The following is a 23,165-nucleotide window of genomic DNA, read 5'->3' as shown; positions in this document are numbered from 1 at the left end:
TGCTAGGCGAAGGATATCACTGATATAAAATCCAAGAACAGAGTAGGTTCTCAAGCCATGGTAGGCCGCTATTCTTGGGGAGGAGGACACCCTGAGTAAAAAACTCAATCACTGAAGTCGGCGAATGTCAGCCAGAAATGGCATGGGAAGTCAACCGGACATTCACGCATAACCCATCACATGGCCGTACAACTAACGTTGGAACGATGTGGTGTCGTCCTGCTGAATCGCAGACAGGGTAGGGCGACATCGGGACCCGAGCCTCGAAGGGGCCCACCACAAGCTACTGACTGCGGCTCTGATACTCCTGCAGTGACTAGGGGAGGACAGAGTACAGATACTAGCCGCGCACAATCCCTCCGCATCATACACTGAATGCAGAGGGTCTGCAGCGTAAAAAGCAAGAGCTGCACAATTTCCTGAAAACCAACAGCATCGACATCTACTGCATCCAAGAAACCCATCTTAACGAGAATCACAGGTTCTTCATCAGAGGGTATATACTCTATAAACATGTAAACTGAATAGACCAAAGGAAGGGGTCTGCACCTTGTGAAGAACAGTATACCATCAGTGGAGAAACAGCGCTCCTGTGACTCTGACACAAAATACATCAGTGTTGAGGTAATTTTTCCTGACAAGAATCTGACAGTGCTCAACCTCTATAGTCCTCTAAACAAACATATTGGGCTACTCCAACTTGAAGCAAATCCAACTAACTGGATAGCTGTAGGCGACTTCAACAGCCATTTTCCTAGTTGGGGGTACAAGGAGCTAAATGCCAAAAAGGCAAAGAGGTTGAAGACTGGATGGTTTCAAATTGTCTTGTCCTTCTCAATAAACCAGATGACACACCAACATTCTACTCCAGAGCGTGGCATAACACAAGCAGCCCAGACTTAGCTATTGCCGCAGATGATATTCAGAAAATATCTCAACGGGAAGTGTCATCACAACTAGGAGGTAGTGACCACCGACCGGTCATTATCACGGTACAGAAAAACATCACCAGAGAAGGCAAATTACCACCAAGTTGGAATTACAAGAAAGCCGATTGGGAAATTTTTAAAACATTGGCAGACAGAAATTGTGCCGACATCATCAGACATGGACAATGCTGCAAGCTTATTCACTGAAGCAATTCTCAACGCAGCTCACAAATCTATCCCAAGAGGTAGAAGGCGGGACTACAAACCCTTCTGGTCACCTGAGCTAGACAAACTCCATAACAAACTGAGCGAAGCCAGAGAAGAAATGGAAGAAAACCCTTCAGAGCATAACATCCTGAAAAGCAAACAACTGAGAGAACGTTTTGAAGAAGAGAAGGGTAAACAGGCAAGGGAAAGCTGGCTGGAAAAAAAAACGGCATCTCTGAATCTCGAAAAAGACACAAGAAAGCTTTGGCAACTCACCAGTCTGCTGAATGACGACAACCGCCGGCAGAAGAAAAGTGCTCTCCTGGTAGATGGCACACCTGTCACTGGAAAGGCAGCCACAAATGTTTTTGCCGAAGTCTACGAGGCAGAGAGTAGAGTAAACCTCCCACAAGAAAGAGATGTAAGACATGAGACCAAAACACTCTCAAATCACATGGCGGAAGAAGAAGTAAGCCCATACATGTCAGATAATCTCACCATGCACTAGTTACAGACAGCCTTGAAGAAGCTGTAGAAGAAGAAATCACCAGGCGAAGACGGCTTCACAAATGAAATGCTGACACAACTAGGTCATAAAGCAAAGACTACTCATCTACACATCTTCAACCTAAGCTGGCACTGTGGCAAATTCCCATCGAAATGGAAAGAAGCTCACATCATTCCTATCTTCAAAAAAGGTCAAGACAAAAGCAAGCCAGAAAGTTACAGACCAATCAGTCTACTTAGCTGCACTGGCAAACTTCTGGAAAGAATAATCAACAAGCGGCTTGTCTGGCACCTAGAGTCAAACAATTTACTTGTCCCAACACAGACTGGCTACCGACAACACCATAGCACAGAAGACCAACTAGCCTACATCACACAAGACATTGGAGATGCTTTTCAAGAGAAAAAGAAGGTGCTGGCTGTCTTCTTTGACCTCTCAAAAGCATTCGACAAAGTCTGGAAGGAAGGTCTGCTTCTGAAACTCCTCCAAAATGGTGTGTCAGGAAAACTTCACAAATGGATCAAGGGCTATCTATTCAACAGAACAGCAAGAGTCAAACTTGACAACACTCTCAGCCAACAAGTTAACATTAGAGAAGGGGTACCACAAGGGGAAGTTATACCACCACATTGTTCCTCGTATACATTAACGACCTTGTGCAGTCACCATGCTCTTCTCACTATCTACTTCCAAAGAGAGAATCAATCTAACCTTAAACAAAACCCCAGTACCACAAGTATAAACAACAACATTCCTTGGAGTAACGCTTGATTCGCGCCTGACATGGAACACACATCTAGACAAACTACAAGAAAGATCCATAAAAAAGACAGCCATTATGAAAAAGCTTGCTGGTACAACCTGGGGAGCCAATAGAAAAATTCTGACACAGATATACACGGGCACTGTAAGACCAATAGCCGAATATGCCTGTTCATCATGGATCGCAGCTTCCAAATCCAGCAAGAGCAAACTTGACAAGGTACAAAACTCATGTCTGCGCATCATACTAGGAGCCATGAAAACTACACCAATCACAGAAATGGAAAAAGTAGCCAATCTAGAACCATTAGAAACAAGGCGACAATACAAAGCTCTAGTACAATCGGAAAAAGCACGGAGACTTCCATCCCACCCCATCCACTCAAAGCTACAGAAGAGACCAAAATGTAGACTCAAAAGACAAAGTCTAAACCACGTTGTCAAACAACTTATCAGTGAAAAGGGAGTGACAGTAGACACGGACATCGAACCATTCACCCCAGATACATGGATCCCAAGACAACAAACCCCAACCATCAGAATCGATGTTCCAGGAGTTGAGAACAAGGCACAAAACCCTGTCCAACTGAAATTCTGTACTCAAGACATGATCAGCCAGCGGTACCCAGGCCTATACTAATTGATCAGCAGAAAATGCAGTCAAGAACGCTGGAAGCGGGGTGTACATAACTTACCCAGCAGGACCCCCTTTTGCCTCAGCAATCCCAGTAGGTGAACAAAGCTCCAACTACAGAGCTGAGGTCCAGGCTCTTCAGTCAGCAGCACATTATCTGATTGAGCAGGGTGTACAAGAAAGAAACATTGTCTTCCTCACAGACTCATTGTCAGCCCTACAGTCCCTCTCAGCAGGACCATCAGATGCCACAACAAGACAGCTGCTGGCACACATTTGCCACCTGTCAGACCACAACAATGTTGTGCTACAGTGGATACCTGCCCATGTAGGCATAGCCGGCAACGAAGCTGCAGACAAGCTTGCCAAGGAGGGATCAAAGAAGGAGTAGCTAACCCCTAATATCATACCATGAGGCAAAAACCTTACTCAAGAACAAATTCACCACATAATGGAATGACAAAAATGATGGATACCAACCCCAGAAAGACAGCATCGACAAACTCAGGCTCAGAACTGGACACTTTCGTCTTCAAAAGCACATGGATAGACTTGGACTTGCTGAAACAGCTTCATGTCAGTGCGGAGCCGAAGAACAAACGCCCTTCCACATACTACAGAGCTGCCCCAACCTGGAAGAGGCCAGCCAAACATATTGGCCAACAGAAACAACCCTTCAAACCAAACTGTGGGGCAGTCCAGACAACCTACGACAAACAGTGCAATTCATCATTGCATCACAACTGCAAGTATAACGGCCATAAGAAGATGGAACGCATAAATAAATAAATAAATATTATATAAAAAATAAAAACGAGCATTTTGTTTCTGGGTAAATCTATTTTACCATACCACATCTAGCGTAAACATTTTGCTATAAGGAAACTGTTTATGGGTTTACTTTATTTTACGAAATATTTTGCGAAATATCCGTTGATTTTGAGTATTAATGTTACTTTAACACTTTAACTGTTTGTATTTTTGATTTGCGTTTTTTATAGATAAACAATAAAAAAAACATAAAATAACTTCTGCACTGAAATTCCAACCAGGTAAATACATGTGCTAGACAAAAAGAAACTGGCCACATGTTGCCAAACAAAATATAATCACATATTCATATTAGAAAAATGGCATATATCAAAGATACCTCTTACACGATTCACACGCATAAACATGTCAACTATCTGTTTAAAATAAATGACAACTTTGTTTTAAAATATCGTATACTTGTATTGGCACTGTTCGTTATTGACTATCCATTATACGTAGTTAAACCACTTTATTAACAATACATGCATACTTGTTTTTCTTCTGCTTTTGTTTGTTTAAATGAGATATTTCGCCGTATTAATCCGTACTTCCGTCGTTTCACTCACGCTTTCCAAGATTAGCATGTGTACCAGTACTAAGTTTACATACTTATGAATTATTTACTGGCAAAGACCATTCTTGAAACAGAGTTAAGAAGAACGGAATCTGTATAATCTCGTATCTTTACCTGTATCTGGTTTTAATGATATTTTCTCCAACCATTTACACTCTTATGACAACATAAATTTGTATCGCAATTATCCCAAAAGCAATTAACATTGTTTTACTCCCGATTCATTTTTGAAACTAAGTGTATAATTATTCAAATTCCGAATAACAACTTAACAAATACATGTATCCGAGTTGAAATATTACTTCAGGCTTGATTGTAATAGCGTTAAAATCAATACCATGTACAGTGTGTGTATTGGAATAGGGTTAAAATCAAAACCATATTCAGCACGGTTATTGGCATTTATATGGACACCACCAGTTAAAATAAACCACGTTCTGAGGAAACGGGGCTTAATGCATGTGCGTAAATTGTCTCCCCTAATTAGCTAGTTCTGTCCGCACAGGCGTATCAGGGACGACACTTCGCTTTGATTGTATTTTTTGTTAAAAGAACGTCTCTTCTAAACGAACTTCCAGTTTAGGCGGAAAGTGTCGTCCCTGATTAGCATGTGCGGACCGCATGAAGTAATATGGGAAGATACTAAACGCACATGCATAAAGCTTAGTTATCCCAAAACGAGGTTCATGTTCAGTCAGTCAACAAGTTCATTAATTCTTTTGACCACAATAATTTCTTTCGCGATTTAGTGTCAATGTGAGAAGATGTAAAAATAAAGGGTAAAATTTATTTTGTATGAGAAAAGGTTAGGCCAGACGGCATATGCAGTTTTTTGCCAATTACAGTTCACCTTTCGGAAAATAATTAAAAATCATTCAACTCACAAAATAAGTATTTCAAAACATTGGCATGGCATTTGTTTTCAATCAGCAAAATGTTTATTAAAAAATAATAAAGCCTTTTATATCTATATGCACATTTCAAAACAACTCATTCAATCAGTTCCGGTTAACTTTTTGCTGCATTAATCTCCACTGTAAGCATAATACAAAAGCTTTCTTGCTAAAACTTTGTTAATTTATACCGTTACCTAATGTATACCTTAGACACTTATCTTTTTTATTGGTGCATTATGGAAAATTAAATACAAATTAATCAGAACTGCTGATTAACCGGAACTGGTTGACAAACTGTTCTTGCTGATACTCGCTGAGTTTTCTATGGACTAAGAGAGCAGCGATAGTTGTAAAACAACGCAAGATGATGATCGATTTAAGGTAAATTTGTGAACAAATATTTGTCACATCATAGAAACAAAATCTTTATATGCTAATAAGTAAGTCTGTCATTCTGGCGCTGGTCACATTCGATCGTTTTATTCCAGTTTCCAAATAAGTTTTTGGCCTTTACAATAACTACAAAAGGTCAGACTCATTTTAACACAAACGCAACAAGATGTGTTTGTGAAACACTATCTACACCCACCATACATTTGACCTTTGACCTTGAAGGATGATCTTGACCTTTCACCACTCAAAATGTGAAGCTCCATGAGATACACATGCATGTCAAATATCAAGTTGCAATCAAAATATTGCAAAAGTTATGGCCAATAATAAAGTTTGACGCAAAACAATGTCATGTCAACGGGTATAAATATGTTGTTATTGCTGAAGTAAAATGTGTTAATTTATATAAATAATTTTTGTGAACGCGTTTAAAAACAAATTGCACGGTGTAGCTATCGTGTACAGGATAGTTGAATTGTATGCACAATCAAATGGCATCTGACGGCGCATATCGCATACCACACGACTGCGGACGCAGGGCTGGGAATGATAACATGCTAAATTTGAGCACCATGAGTTTTGCTGAGCCTAAAATGAAAAATAAAATCGTGTATTTTATTATTTTATTTTTTTTACCATTTGCTATATCCTTGCAAAAGGACATTTTTTATTTCTTTATGCACTTACTTACCTATCGATCATTAAACAAACAGTATCTTAAGGTCATTTCGCTATATAGATTTTGCTCTTAATGTATTGTACAGTTTTGACTTATATCCATATTGGCAGATATCATAAGACATATCTTACAATGGAATAATGTAGGAACATTCATCCACTTACAACCTAACCTAACGTTCACCCTGTTTCTCGTCTATGTGTCATGGTTTTCGCTCGTCTATTTGATATAGTTGTATGATGACTTAGGAACTGCACAGGCTAATCTGGGACGACACTTTACGCACATGCAGTAAACCCCCTTTTCACAGAGCACGACTAAAATATATTTTGCAATAAAAGTAAAACTGTCTCTGTTGTCAATTAGTTATAAATCAGATAGAGAAGTTTCACACTTAGACCTCAAATGTTAATGCAATTTATCTATATTGAATCAAAGAAGCTACCAAAAGGTACAGCGACAATTCTGAATATCCTAAAAGGTCACGCAAGACTTCAAAATGTGCCCCGTTCAAATCAGATTTCAAATGATTAATGAGTACATAAAAAACATTACGCATTTATCTAAGTAGAATAAGTGTTGATACAGCGATGCAATCTCAAAACGCCCAAAGGCAGAACTAGATACATTTAAACATATTAACGCTGATCATAACATAATATCTCGTTGCGAAATATACCATACTGTGAGATGAGCTGAGTTGGTAAAATGTTTTGTTTTTAATAATGAGAGTCAACGTTAACAAATATGTCTTTATTGTACAGAGATAATTTGTCACAGCTTAAGGACGCAATCGTATTACGTTGAGGCCTCATTGAATGAATAATTACATTTGATTTCAAACCATCGAGAAACACTAGATAACTGCTGAATGCATTCACAGATTGGCCAGATACTGTTCACATGTAACAATCGGGTAATTATATGCTAAACGCTACAATAAATTGTAATATAAAATGTATAATTGTGATTTTTAAGAAAAACAGGATATGCTTATTAAACCGGACAGTCAGTCCATCATTGATTGATTGCTTTATTTATTTACAATGAGAAAATCTCGACTTACATGGAACTATATAATAAACATCTTAACTGACATGGATGACATACTTACATACATAAAAGACATCCTGACTTACATTGAAGTCAAACTGATTCATTTTAGTATGTTTTATTGAGAAGTATATCGAATTTTTTGCTATAAAATTTACTTTTTTTCAAACAATTAATAATTACAATATGGTTACACAGTGATAAGTTTAAAACCGACTGTTTAAAATACCAATAAACACGTGATAGGTGCTGGTACGCTTGCTGAATATAAATGAAAACTAAGCTGAATCAATAAAACATATCTTTTTAAGGAGTTTTTATTGCTGGTGTATTCTAAATAAAATGTAATTGTATTATAAACTTAAAAGGAAGTGTTTGGTCAGCCCGGACTGTTGACGATAGACCTTTAGAAATTTAAGATTTCGGAATGGCCGAAGTGGTTCAACAACTCAAATCTCTGCCACTGGCCACTGGTGTGTCGTTCATGATTGACCGTAGACATACAATGACACAAGGTATGTGTAGTTTTCACTACTCACTAGCAAAATTCAAGGAAACACGAAGCAAGATGATTGTATCAATAGTTCATTATTGGCAAAATGGTAACTATGAATATGTTTGGCTCATATGTCCAATCAATATAAAACCATCAACCAAGGACTTTCTACAACCATAGTCGACAGGACCATCTTTCGAATACTGAACACAATCAAGTTGACACGAACACTGAACCAATACTGTCCACAAGGATAGTGGCCGCGGCCATCAACAAGCATAGAAGAGACGACTTTCAACCGAGTTGTGTCAACAATCATAGTAGACAAGACCATTAACCGAGTACTGTCAACACGCATAGTCGACACGAACATCAACCGAGTACTGTCTTTAAGAAAAGTGAACACGACCATCAACCGAGAACTGCTCTGAAGCATTGTGGAAACGACCATCAACCAATTACTGTCAACAAGCATAGTCGACACGACCATCAACTGAGTACTGTTTTCAAGTACAATCGACACGATCATCTTCCGAGTACTGCCCATAAGCGTAGTGGACAAGACCATTCACCGAGTACTGTCGACAAGCATAGTTGACACGACAATCTACCGAGTACTGCCTACACGCATAATGAACCGGACCATATGCCGAGAACTGTCAACAAGCATTGTTGACACAACCATAGACCAAGTACTTTCTACAGGCATAGTCGACAATAATTTTTACCGAGTACTTTCCACAAGCATAGTTGACACGACCTTCTACCGAGTACTGTCCGCAACCATAGTCGTCACGACCATTCATCGAGTACGTTTTACCAATAGAGAATGCAATTTTAAAAACTGTATTCCTTGCCTGTGGGCTATTAAAACGAGGCCGTCTTTTCTAATGTGTTCATTCCGAATAAAGCCTTGCTTTTATGTTTTTGAAAGCGATTTTGACGAATCACAGCCTTGCTTTGAAAACGATTGGAGATCTTTTGAAAACCCAAGATTAGGTATTCACTCATTGATTGTTCATGTAAATACATATGTGCTGTTTAAATATAGAGAATACATGGTTGCTGACTGATATCATGCAATTCTTATTTAGCGAGGGAGAAACTAGTCTTACGGAGCCTTTTGCACTTCATATCAGAAGAGTATTTTAGTATTGTGATTGTATCGGAAGTCACTTTTATATTAAGTGTAAGTTAATGAAAAGTGTCGTTCAAATTTTCAAAAATGAAACAACAAATGTGTCAAATTCACTCTATGGTGTTTTATTAAAATCGGTCTCATTTCTTTTTATTTGAATTGAAATATCTTTATTGACACCATCCCACAACACCTGTTAACGTGGATTTTGCTTTGATAAAAAAACTACCATAAAAGCACACACATTTTATGACAGTCGATCACTGCTTTTACAGCGCTATTGATTTAATTTTGTGGATCACTATGTGTCGTTTTTGTTACCTAAAATGTAAGCCAAAAGTCGCGAATGTTAATGTATCGTTGGTTATTTTTTATATGGGCGGTTGCTTTGGTGGATCTTTCACATTCAGATTATATCACTTGAAAATGTTTTTAATTTTATTCAGGTTAGAACTTAGCCGTGAATAACGTTCTGCATCATAAAAAAAATAAAAACAAGTATTTATATTCTGTGATATTTGGAATGTACATAAAACATGATGTTGAGATTAATGTGTTTCTAATAAAGGAACATACCCATACAGATGAATGTATTTTGATTAACACATTATACCAGCTAGGGGAGCCAATGAGACTATTTTATTTTTTTAATACCAAATTACGTTCAATTACGTTCAACTCATGTCCTCAGGTAATCGCACAAGTTGTGAATACTTTCATACGACGTTTAAGTCATATTCCTCAACTACCTTCGCCCTTCTATGAGTGATAATTGTTATTTTATAGATACCAGAGAGGAAAAGTTGAAAAAAATCTTACATTAAAGGTATGTTAATTATTCACTGGTAATGCCGTTGAAATAAAACTACATATACCATTAAGTTTATCACTAACATACAACAAGTATATATGTCAATTGCCGCAGGATTTTCGAACATTAAGATGAACATGATACGTTCTATTTCGCTTCGTGTAATACTTTTATTTCACACTCATCACATATAAGTTCGTTTTCCCATGTTCAAATCCACACAAATTATACAAAGTACATTTGCATTTCCGTTGGACTAATCATAAAAGAAAACACAATCTTAAAACTATGAAAATAAATGTTAAAAATGAAATGAAGTAAGTGTTCCCGCGTTTTACACGATTGGCGCTTCTCTATGCATATGTGACATTTTTTCGCTTTGCACTCGACAAAACGAATCCCGAAAATTAACACACAATGCCGATAGTTCGTATTCAGATTTTCAAATAACCAGTAACAAAAATTAAATACAGAAACTTTAAAGAGTTGTTCATTCTAATAAATTTATTATAAATAAATTCGCGACGTATATCCTTATACATAGTTCGTTCCAATATGAATATAACAAAAACTAAGGTTTGTTACTGTCATACGGTAATACAAAGCGCTTTGGTTAAACCTTTGAAAAAATATACCTTATTTTGCTTTACCATTGAGAGGTACAATTTATACTCAAAACAACTGGGCCATTTAAGCTTAAAAACTGAATTAGCCCCTTCAATCATGCATTGCTGTCCATTAGCTTAATACTGTTGTAAACGAAATAAGTATTATATTAAGTAATTGTTACAAGAATGTCTGAACTAATGAAACACAGATGTTGCATGTGTGTGTTTGAATTTATTGTTTCGATTTCGTAAATCAAACTAAATTTGATTGATTGATGGATTTTGCCTTCTCTACGCGTGTATTGAATCGTATTATCTTGTAATGCGTATTATTATGTTAGTTCATAATCTAGTTATAACTTAAAACGACTAATACAAGTGGCTACTACGAGTCAGTAATCTCGTTGAGTTCACACAACTAAATTACTAGTAACCACGCGCCGGTTATCTCGTCATAACGACTTTTTTTAACTCTTTGGCCTTAACGTTTATAATTGTCATGTATGTAGGGTTTATTGTGAAATAAATGTACTTTGTTTCTTTCCTCTATTTCCACTGATTTTTGTAAATATGTACAGTGCATTATGAAATACATGTACTTTGTTTTTTTGCCAGGTATCACGGATTTCCGTATATACAACTGGTTGCATGCTAAATTCATTGTTTATATGAATCCATAACCTCTAACGCATACTGCATTAATTTCTTAATTTTCGCGTGTGTAAGAATGTCTTATAATATATATCACGATGAGATGTAATATGCTCAAGTTAATTAATTATTTGTTGTTTTGTCTGGTCTGTCAAGCCAGCCAGCAGTGTATTTTAATGTTGTAATCAAATCGCTAAGTAATAAGTAACGAGAACTATGCTCGTTGCATAAACAACTTCCCTACTTTGGTAAAATGTATTATTTAAAAGGATATGTCATGGTGTATTATTTGCACATCGAAAAGCAAAACTCCTAAATGGAACGTATATTTTGTTAGCCTGCATAAGTGACAAGCTAATTTACGGCGATCTATCTTGTATACAAAGTAGCAATAAAGCTAAAACATACCATGCGTACATATATTTTAACAAGATCACTGATCTAATCTCGGGGCATACAGTTTTAAGCAAACAACGTTCACGCTTTTCAACATCTGTTTAGGTTAGCCGACTTAAGTTACATGTTAATTCATGGGGACCCAACCAGGGTACAAACTAGCAATTTAATGACTCGAAAACATTCTTTTTCCATATATTCACGAAATTTATTATCGAATTCCGGTAATATACAGTTGAATATAATAATTAACAATTTTACTCATATATTTCATTATCAGAATTATATATCCTTATGATAAAATCATTTTGGTTAAATTATATTAGCGTCACGCTAACTCAAGTGATCTTTTATAGTAATACAACCATGAATATATATATATATATATCTTGATTTCAACATCTTGTAACTTATTGTTATTTTATGTCTCTGCCAAATATACTAACTAGTTACTTGTAACTGAACTTAACAGATTAACTTTGACTGTGATATTCAGAATGTGATCTATCAAAGCATTGTGATCCATAACCTGTGATAATTGTTGTCCAATTGTTAAATGTTGTAAATTGAATATATTGTATTATCTGTACTAGTATGACATATATATATGTATGTGCCCGAATAAATAAATAAATAAATCAATCAACAGTGGTTTTCTTCCTAATAGCAATATTAAACCCAACAGTGGCGGTAAAAATAGCAGTGAATTACGATCTTATTCTTCTCACAATGCTGCGCTGCTGGCTCTAGTCGACCACAGAATCCCAGTATTAAATCCAGCACACATGCTGCTCAAAAACTTCCACAGGCAAATGGTGGCCAAATGCTATTGAATGACTCAAACTATGTAAATTGTGGAAATAGGGATAGTCAGGTTACATTTAACACAGAGAAAACTGATGTTATTTCCATTCCCAAACTAACAGGTCTTACAAACGGTGCACTTGAAAGTGAAGGCTTGGTTCCTGTGACGGCAAATAGCCCTTCTTTTACAAAAGTATTTACTGATAGTTACATATTAAGAATAAGCAAGACTAAAGTAAGGGAGATTCCAATGTCGGATGCAGGATTTCTTAAACCCAATCCAGCAAACATATGACGTTGAATAGACGTTGAAAAGACGTTGTACCATTACGTTGAATAACCGTTGAATTTTGATTGTAAATGAAAGTTTTTTAGACGTCATTTTATGACGTTAATTCAACGTCATGTTACAACCAAAATTCAACCCTTTTTCAACCAAAATGCAACCATTCTACAACCACTTTGCACCCTAATTTCAACCACTTTGCAACCAAAATTTCAACCACTTTGCAACGTTAAAATGTATGGTTCGCTTAACGTTCCCGAAACGTTGCGGAATAACGTTATCATTTAACCTAAAACGAACATAAATCAAATGTTCATATTGAGGTTGAAAACCAACACATTTTTATTTTACACAAGTTTAATGCATGAATGTAATTTATACAAATACATATAATCGCATTGTTGATCTTTTTTATCTCAAATCCGGATCTGTTCGTGTGTCTTCCGAGTTGTCCTGGAAGTACAAAAAATATCAGAATGTCCAACTGTTCTTTTTGTTTATAAAACGGAGAAAATAAGCCAAAACAAACATGTACTGCATGAATAACACCAAGAAAACACACAGATATGCGTCATCTTGAACATACACATATATTAAACTGAAGTTTCTATCAAACATGGTAAAATAATCAAGCGTTACAACATCTTTAAATTTAATAATGTATTTTATGACTGTATCAATTCATAACTAAAATTGATATTAACCTACAAGATCAATATTGAAATCATGTCATGACCAACAAACACTTTTTATAAACTACATTTTGCATATTATATATTTAAATTTTAGAATTTCATAAAATTAATAATTGAGGTTAAGATACAATTTTGAATTGTATTTCTTTTTAAATTAACGGTGAATTCGGATATCGGTATTCGAAATAACGGTGTTGAAGTGTACATATTTATTTTTCACATAATTACATGTGTTCAAGAATGTGTTCAACACCAAATTGCTACCAAAATGACTTTAAATGAACTTTAGTACATTCAAAAGTGGTACGAAGTCTCCATGGTACGAGTTTCCCCATAATTCCGAATTTGAATTTAATGCAAGTTCATACAGATATAAATTTTAATATTACAAATTGAAATAAAAATAAAAACCTACCTCGCAAACTGTTGTTTATCGTCGATTGTAGGTTCCAACTTCTCTTATTATTGAACAAAAAGGTTTTCATTAAATAACAGCATAATTTGAAAATCTAATTAGCCAGTAGGTCAGTGAACAAAGGAATCGAGTGCCGTGCACGCGGGAGATCTGCGGGTTTAGATAACAAGAGAATCGCGCTTGCAAATATTCGAAGATACACAAACGGGTCAAAATGCAAATCTACTTATAAGCGTATTTTGTAAAAAAACAACAACAACGTCAAATTCTTTATGAAAACATATATAATGTACATGTTTATATTGTGTGATTTTTATACGTTCTTATAACGTTCTGCGAACGTTAGGAATGTAACGTTGAAATTTGGTTTCCCGATAACGTTCCGACAAAAACGTTGTAAGAACGTTACAGGAACGTTACACTTTTTAAGTCCACCAATACATCCTAGGCTCGTAAAAATATACTGTTCAAATGTGTCTTTCAGAACATATATTTCATATAAATAAAATAAGTTACGAATACTGATAGTTTTTTTTTTACAACTTTCTGAAAACGTTCTGGGAACGTTCTGTGTGATCATAACCTAAATATAACTTAAGCGCAACGTTATTTGAACGTTACGTTACGTGCTAGCTGGGTAGACATTTCTTCAACATAGTTATTTTATGACCAAAATACAACGTCGTATAGACGTCTTTTCCCGAAGTTGTTTAAACGTCGCCATTCTAACGTTGAATCAACGTTGTATTTTGTTTGCCTACGTCGCGACCCAAATTCAACCAATATTCGAAGTCTATTCAACGTCCGGTGTTTGCTGGGGAGCAGATGAAGTAAGTAAAAAATGGGAAACAAATTTATCAGTTTCCATTATGCAAGAGAAAAAAAAACAGTTTTGTTTTTAAAACTGAGCTGGGACTACAAATTTATTTCAAGAGATCAGGTTTCTGCCATTCATTTTGTGTGTATAAATTTAATGTTATCTGCTTATATTACTAGTACTTGAAATTTTTTACTATAATTTGCAATGTTTCAAAAATGTTAAGATGTCATGTAATATAATCCCTCTCCAAAGGTGGAGGGATGTAAGATTGGCGCTGTCCGTCATGCTTAAGTCTGTCATTCCGTCCGTCTGTTTATCACACAATGTTTAGGTTTATATCCCAGAAACAATATAAGATATCAAGATTAAACTTCATGGGTGTAAAGATATCAATAAGGAGTTGTGCCATGCACAAGAACCACAACCATACACTTTCTTTAATAAGAGTTATTGCCCTTTGTTTTTTATATGATGTTATTTTTCAGGACCATATCTCAGATACCGTACAAGATTTCAACACTAAACTTCATGGGTGTATAAGGAGAATTGCCTTGCGCAAGAACCATAACAAAACACTTAAAAAAAAGTTATTGCCATTAATTGTGTTGTTTTTATATTATAGCATTTTCAGGGCTTTATCTCAGATACACTTCAAGACATAAAACGTCATGGGTGTATAGATATCAATCAGGAGAATTGCAATGCATAAAACCATCACCCTTTGTTTTGGGTTGTACCGTTTATCAAGGGATTTGCAACCATCCATATTTTGTTTTATTTGGCAAAGATATCAATTCATCAAATTTTCTTGTTCCTTTTGTTTTTATGACAAACCAAATGTTTGTCGATTTCTTTCATTTAACAAAACCATTTGTTTTATCCAGTTGTTTTCTTGCAAAAACTGTTTCTTTGTCCTTATCAGGTTCAATATCGTTCAGAAACTCTTATCCGTTTTCTCTTTTAAAGCAAACACTTATCTTTGTTTCATTTGTTTCAGAATCTAGTTTAATGTGTATTGTGTTTACCTGAAGAAACCATATTTTCCCCACTTGTTTTCTTTCTGAAATCCTACCAATATCAACCCTTTTTCTTTCAGAAACCATATGACTTCCAAAAGTACAAAAATGAGCTGACTGATTCTCAGGAGATGGAAATGTTAGCCGCCATTCAGGGAGCAAGAAGCGTGGACTTTGAACCCACAAACATTATGTCTCCACGGGCAACCTTGGAACAAACACCAAACCGACTTTTGTAATCACAGACCCTGCAGAATAACACAAAGGCTTTCCAGAAGGTAACCGACATAGAAGGTCATATGACCCAAAGATCAAACGAAAGTTCAAGGTCGAGGGCTAGCAGGGAGACTGGGACTAAGTCACCCACCATTATAAGCGATAAATACACCAGCTTCAGCACTTGGAAACCTGTGAGTACCATGTGTCAAAATTAGCTTGAAGACAAACATTGAATAAGATCTTTCCGCCTTTCCGTTTATCCAACAACGTTTTTTTCCCGTAAATATATGATAGAGTGTGCAACACATGTCCTATAATTTAAATCTGCATTAAATATAATGAACTCATAAATGTTCAATCAACTGACCTGTACTTACTTGTTGATTCATAGCATTTATCAATATAGTTCATATTGTATGAACTATACTGTCATTTAAATACATGTATATTTACAATATTTCTTTACATGCTGTTTTCAAACCTTATGGTAATGTTCAACTAAAAATTGTGTATTGAATATTTAACCGGCAACTTGACAGTACATGTATTTGTTTATATGCCTGTTTTACTTACGTGTTATTTTTAGCACAACTATTGTAATATTGATGCATACTTTATATTTGTCAGTCACAATTGTGCCTGTTTTACATTCATGTTCTTTTGATAACACAATAATTGTAATTTTTATGTATTGTTTATTTTAGCAGCCCCCGTCACATCAGAAGGGAATCCTTCATCCTGCAATGTTCATGGACAGTTCAGATACCTAAAACTCAACGTCAATTTTCAAAGACAGTTCAGATACCTATAAATCAATGTCAGTTTTCATAGACAGTTCAGATACCTATAACTCAAGGTCAGTTTTCATGGACAGTTCAGATACGTATAACTCAAGGTGAGCGCCTGTGGCTCTTTTCTGCCTGACTGTAAAGAGGCTAATTGAGATTTAATGATGTACATTTAAACAATGCTGATATCATTACTGTGAAACAGAGTTTAATTATGCCATTTAAAAATGTCCATCTAGGTAGTCTGAAGTTGTGTCCTGATGTTTAATATAAGTTGCTTGATGAGGTTTTTGGAAACATGAAAACTTGCTCAAGTACTTGCAGTAGTCCTCCATTAACTAAGGAAATAGTTTCTGTTAGGACGTTCATGGTCTACTGTACGTCATGAAAGTTGTAACAAATTGTTTGTATATAATTTGCATTCTTGGTTTTTTAAATACACTGCGTACTTAACATCAAAGCTACAGGAACTATTAATGTGTACCACATAATTAGAAACAAATATTTTGACATTAGTTGCCAACCCACGTTCTAACAAAGTGTGCGTACTGAAAAGAATTCAGCGAGGACCTACAAGTCAATGACCCCCTAACTTTTGCAGTGACGGCGTACTTATTGGTAAGATGCTCAATGCTTTTTCAGAGAGTTAAGCGGTGTATGCAGTCCACTTGTTCCACTGAGAAGAGCACCAGGCTCCAACTCTATAGATTTCAACTCCTTTCTTAGCAACCCGTCACCTAGGAAACCAATCACAGGTACACTCACCTATATGTAAGAGTGTGTGTACATTTGTCATATCAATTGTTTACTGTAAGTCCGTTCATTGGTACATCATTGCCATTCCACACAATATCTTTACAGCCCGTTGAACTACAAGCATGCGCATAGGTATGATAGTAAGGAATATACCTTTTGATTTTGAGGTTAACATGTTAAAGGTCAAGGCAAAAGGAACTAATAACATGAAAGTGTATAATTACAGCATTAGTTAAAACCTAAACTGATATGACCTAACTATGCCTCTTTAACTGTGGTAAAATTGTACATACACACATTTTTTTCCTTTATATTTTGCTAACTAAAAATGTTTTTATAGTGATATCTACAAAACATAACAGATTCAATAATGGTTAAATATTATATTCCTTTAAACATATGGAAGTTAATTCAGATAAATTCATTATTGCATTTCCAATTCAAACAAGAAGTATGGCAATCAAAACGGTAATTTGACCATACATACAATGCAAGTTATGACAATAATACTTCACAAGAAGTATTTCATACAATATTCATACAAAAGCATCCACAGACTAAACTTTTATAAAAATTAAACATTTTAATTCAAGATTAAAATAAGCGCAAAGATATTTGACAGGTTTTTGAAAACTGTCTATGGATTAACATTTAGGCGTCTTTAATAAATTAGTGTTGTAAGAATGAATGAATAATATGCATTTCGTACTAAGCAAATTTTCGTTATAGAGATCATAAAAAAATTATAGATTTTAACCATAGTCATCTTTAAATACCAAACACCAATGTAAAATCTATCTGGATTTATGTAAATAAAAAAAATCGCTATGAGTGCAATAGTATTTACTTTTTGTTAACACATCTAACACTCAGAGAAAATATTCAATTTATGTAATCTTTAACATATGTTATATTTCCAGGCGAGTCAGCGAGGAACATTGATGATGAATAAGAGCTCGACTCTCAGATTAATTGTTACTTTGACCCAAAAACATACAAATATTATGAGCTGAGCAAAACGTTTTTACCACAGCTTATGATGTGCATTCAAGCTGCTTGTTTAAACTACATATTCATAATGTTTAACTTCAATAAACATGTCTATAAGTTATAAAAAATAAACATAGATTTAAAGATAACATTGATAGACATGTGTGTTTAAATTCTGGTATTGTGCAAGGTTTTTTTCTAGAAAGAAGCATTATGTTTATTATCACAATATCATTACAAACTATTACCTAACGATTTCAATTTATAATAGCGCGAATTTAACAATCTTAAAAAATGTGTTGTTATCAAATGCCTTTTGTAAGATTTGTGCGGCGAATAAGCAAAGCAAATTGCCAAATATATGGCTTTATTTTGATTACATAATTAGTTTAAACATATTTATTTCAAACAATACATATTGTTATACATCGAATTACGTACAACATTTATACAGTTCCCATGTTTGAATAGGATGGGAACGACAGACAATGTCTTTAATAGTTATTCTCCTTTTACAAATACAATTACATGTTGTTAGACGAACATAGTTGTTTTTTAATGATTACACAATAATATTGGCATGCCAAAAAAAAAGAAAGAGAAACTCTGAGTATAGAGTTTCATTTGTTAAACAAGAAAACAAAAAATGTTATAGGTTAACATTTGAAGGGTGAAGGAAAATGACTGACAGAGTTCGTGGAAAAGAATATAAGAAGTTTTTAAAATACATGATTATGGCAAAAGAGGGAAAGAAGGTTGAGAGTCGTTCTGTAGCATATTACGAATCAAATCGATTGCTTTTAACAATATATTTGTGAACTGCATCAGCTATTTAAGTATTTGTTAAGAAGTCACGAGTTGTTGTCTCCATATAGAATAGTCTCAATGCAGGGAACAGAATATACGGATATTGAGTCAAGAAGTTCGTCGCGAATATGTGTATACTGAGTGCATTCGAGAAAATAATGTGACGTCGTATCACGACGTCCGCATTGACATAACGGGGATGTAATAATATTGCGTCTGAAAAGATGTTCATTTAAGGCACTTCAATTTGTTCTTAGGCGCGTGTGTAACATTTGAGATCGTCTTTCGCCGCATGAAAAAGGGGGATTTGCAATCGGTCGATCTGTGTTAATGAGCCTTTTAAAAGAATTGATCGAGTCAGCGTTTTTGGCGTCATCGGGGAGATTATTCCATTCAGATACAGTGGACGGAAGAAACGAATTTGAATAAAGTGACGTTCGCGCTTGAATTGTTTGAAGATGTGACGAATTTCTTTATGAGTAATTGTTACTCGACCTAACTGTTGCGGGCAAAAGAGACTGTAAGTTGTTTGAAACATTGTTCGAGTTCATTTTGTTCATTAATATTAGTTTATAATTGTGTCTTCGTTGACTGAGAGTTTCCCATCCTAATTCATTATAAAGTTCTTCTAATGAGACTAGACGTGTACAACCGGATGTTATTCGCGCGGCTTCGATTTGGATTTTTTTCTAGTTCATCTTTTTCATATTGCGTACAATTATCAAATACAGCGCCTAAGTACTCAAGGATCGGTCTTATAAACGATACATATATTTTCTCGAGAGCTTTTCTATCTAGCAATATTTTTAATCGACGCATTATATGAACTCGTGTCCATGCCTTTTCCTTTACACAGGATATATGTGCACGCCATGTACAGTCATTGGACATAAAAACACCTAAATGTTTATGGACATCAACAATAGGAATATCAATGTTTTGCATAGTCAATGGTGGATGAGTTGGTTTATTTATTTTGCGTGAAATCAGCATTGATTCGGATTTTGATGGATTAAAGCATACCAATCATTTTTCAGCCTAGCTGGAAATTGTATTAATGTCTGACTGCAATACGGCTGCAGTAACGTTAGGTGAATTTACGACCATGAAAACACTGGTGTCATCAGCGAACAAATGTATGTGTGCATTAATATAAGAAATGATGTCATTTATATGCACTTAAAACATAAGTGGTCCTAGAATAGAGCCTTGAGGGACTCCGGCGAGAATTTCAATAGGAGTTGAGGGCAATCCTGGTAATATTACTGTCTGTTTACGATCGGTAAGATAATTTGCCAAAACGATAAAAGATTTCCTCGAATGCCTGCATGTCGTAATTTGCATAATAGACCGTTGTGCCATACTTTATCAAAAGCTTTACTGATATCAAAGAATACATCTCTGACCTCAAGGCCATTGTCTAGGGCTCTGCAAAATGTATCATATATATATGTAAGCTGATTGACAGTGGAGTCACCAGGCATGAAACAAGATTGCGTGGGAGCAAAAAATTTATTCGCACGAAGAAAATTAAAAATGTGTTTATGTAATATCCTCTCAAATACCTTCTCAGTAGTATTTAACTGTGATATTGGACGATAATTAGACACTAGGGATGGATCGCCTTTTTTTAAAAATTGTGCACACATTTGCACTTTTCCAAGAAGAAGGCATTTTGCAAGTATTTAAACAAGAGTTGAACACATCACAACAGGGGTAACTTAATTGAAACATTGCCTCTTTGAGGATTCGGTTATCTATTCCATCGGGACCGGACGCTTTTCCTAGATTTAGACATTTAATGGAGTCAATAACCTCCTCCTCTGTTATATGTATAGACTGAAGGCTGTTAGAGCTTGCATAATGCCTAGGGGGGGGGGGAGATCATGGTTGTTTTCATCAACTGAACACTGACTTGCAAAGTACTTAGAGCATATCAGCTTTACTTGTATCTTCCACTACAAAAATATTGGTTTGATTATCATTAAGAGGCGGAATTGAGTTATTTGTGTTACTGGGAATAAATTTTCGAAGTGTTGTCCACCAGTCTTAAGCGCAGAGATCGGATGACTTGAGTTTGTGTGCAATACTGTTAAAATATTCAATTTTCGAATTACGTAAAAGTAGAACAACCTCATTACTGACATGACGGAAATTAGACCGATTAGTCATACTGTTAAATTGCTTTGCTCCTCGGTATAGACGTTTCCGTTTACGAATTTTTTTCTTTATGTTATTGTTTATTTTTGGAAGATCTCGAGAACGGATACACACATTTTTGTTAGGAATACATGTACGTGCAATGTTCAATATTGTTTCAGTTATGTTTTCCGCGTAGATATCAACATTTTCGCATTTTACTAGATCCCAATTGGTATCTGACATTAATTGTCGTAGGTTAGAATAATCCCCAATGTCGAAACGCCAGATATGACGATAAAACGTTTTACATCTTGGTTTCGTAAACTTTTATGTCACAAAAACAGGGCAGTGGTACCGAACAGTTTGATCTAAAAATGGTTCGCCTGTTCCAGAAAGACGTACGCTATTCCGATTGCTTACAAAGATAAGGTCAATTATGGAAGATGAATGTTCAGAATAATGTGTTGGTTCGTTTATAAGTTGCGTTAGGTTTACATAATTCATTAATTGTTCGTGCAGTCGATTCAGCGAGAGCATTAATGTTAAAATCACCTGTTATAATAATATCATTTATTCGTGTTTCTCTGGCTAGCGCAATGCAATCTCCTATGTAATGCATATATGATCTATCCGCACTTTGCGGTCTATAAAATACGCCAAAAAGAATAGATTTATTCCTTGAGGGAAACACTTCAATCCAAATACATTCTACGTTATTTATTTCAAGATCATGTCTGCGTTTGATAGCAATACTTTCATTTACGTAAATAACAACGTCACCATGTGAATCGAATGGTCGATCTTTACGAATTTGTTGGTGGAAGCCATTAAAGAGATCAGTAGATGAAATCGAATTATTTAACCATGTTTCAGTAAACCAATTATATCAAAATCACGTAGACATATGTAAAGAACATCGCATTTTTGCATAAGACTTTGAATGTTATAATGAACAAAACTTAAGTGTTTTGTTGCTGAATCATTGAAAGTGGATAAAGAACTGTTTGCATCATCTGTGTAAAGACATGCATTAGGCAAAGAGAGCCCTGGGTTCGGATGTACATCACCTGATCATGATAGAACTAAAAAGAACCAACAGCATACTAAAACAACCAAGAAGCGTTTTAGTAGATTCTTGAGAAAAATAATATCAGTATGTTTATTTTTTCGTTTACATTGGTGTTCAATACTCATTGACATGTTCATAGACTGATGTACACTTATTTGTAGTGAGTAGAGGCTGATTTGCTACAGAACTGCTTCAAAAAGGAGCAAAAACGAGGAGCTTATAGGAGAGAAGAGAAGAAAAAGGATAGAGTAAAGAAAAAAAGCATAACATAGATATAATAATCAGATGGTTACGTATCGCCATACTAGGGATGTTTGAATCGTAAACAAATAACAGATCACATCAAGCAGGAAGGTAACTGAGTGTTGACACATAAATTAGAAAGTGAAAGTTGCTAGACAGATGTAGACCTTAAAGTATCCACGTGATCTGAAATACTATGTCGGAATCTCTAAAAAATATTGTCCGAATGTGTTATTAAACAGCCAATACCAGTATACGTGGTTTCATCTAGTATACAAATGATACAAATAAGAAACGGCATAAGGTGTTCATCATGGGAAAGATATGTTAAACTGGAATCAGCTATACACAATTTTCATTATATAACAGCATTGCATAAATATAAACAGAGGCATGTTTTTACATATAGTTTTACATAAGTACAAGTATGCAAGTCACAAGCATACACGCACGCACACACACACATGCACATACACTGTAGGAAAGAGATATTAAACTGGAATCAACTATACACAATTTGAGCAATATAACATCATAGTGTAGTTACATTTATATAGAAAGGCATGT

Source organism: Dreissena polymorpha, chromosome 8 (assembly GCF_020536995.1).
Source record: "Dreissena polymorpha isolate Duluth1 chromosome 8, UMN_Dpol_1.0, whole genome shotgun sequence".
Lineage (NCBI taxonomy): Eukaryota > Metazoa > Mollusca > Bivalvia > Myida > Dreissenidae > Dreissena > Dreissena polymorpha.
This window is presented reverse-complemented; position numbering follows the sequence as displayed.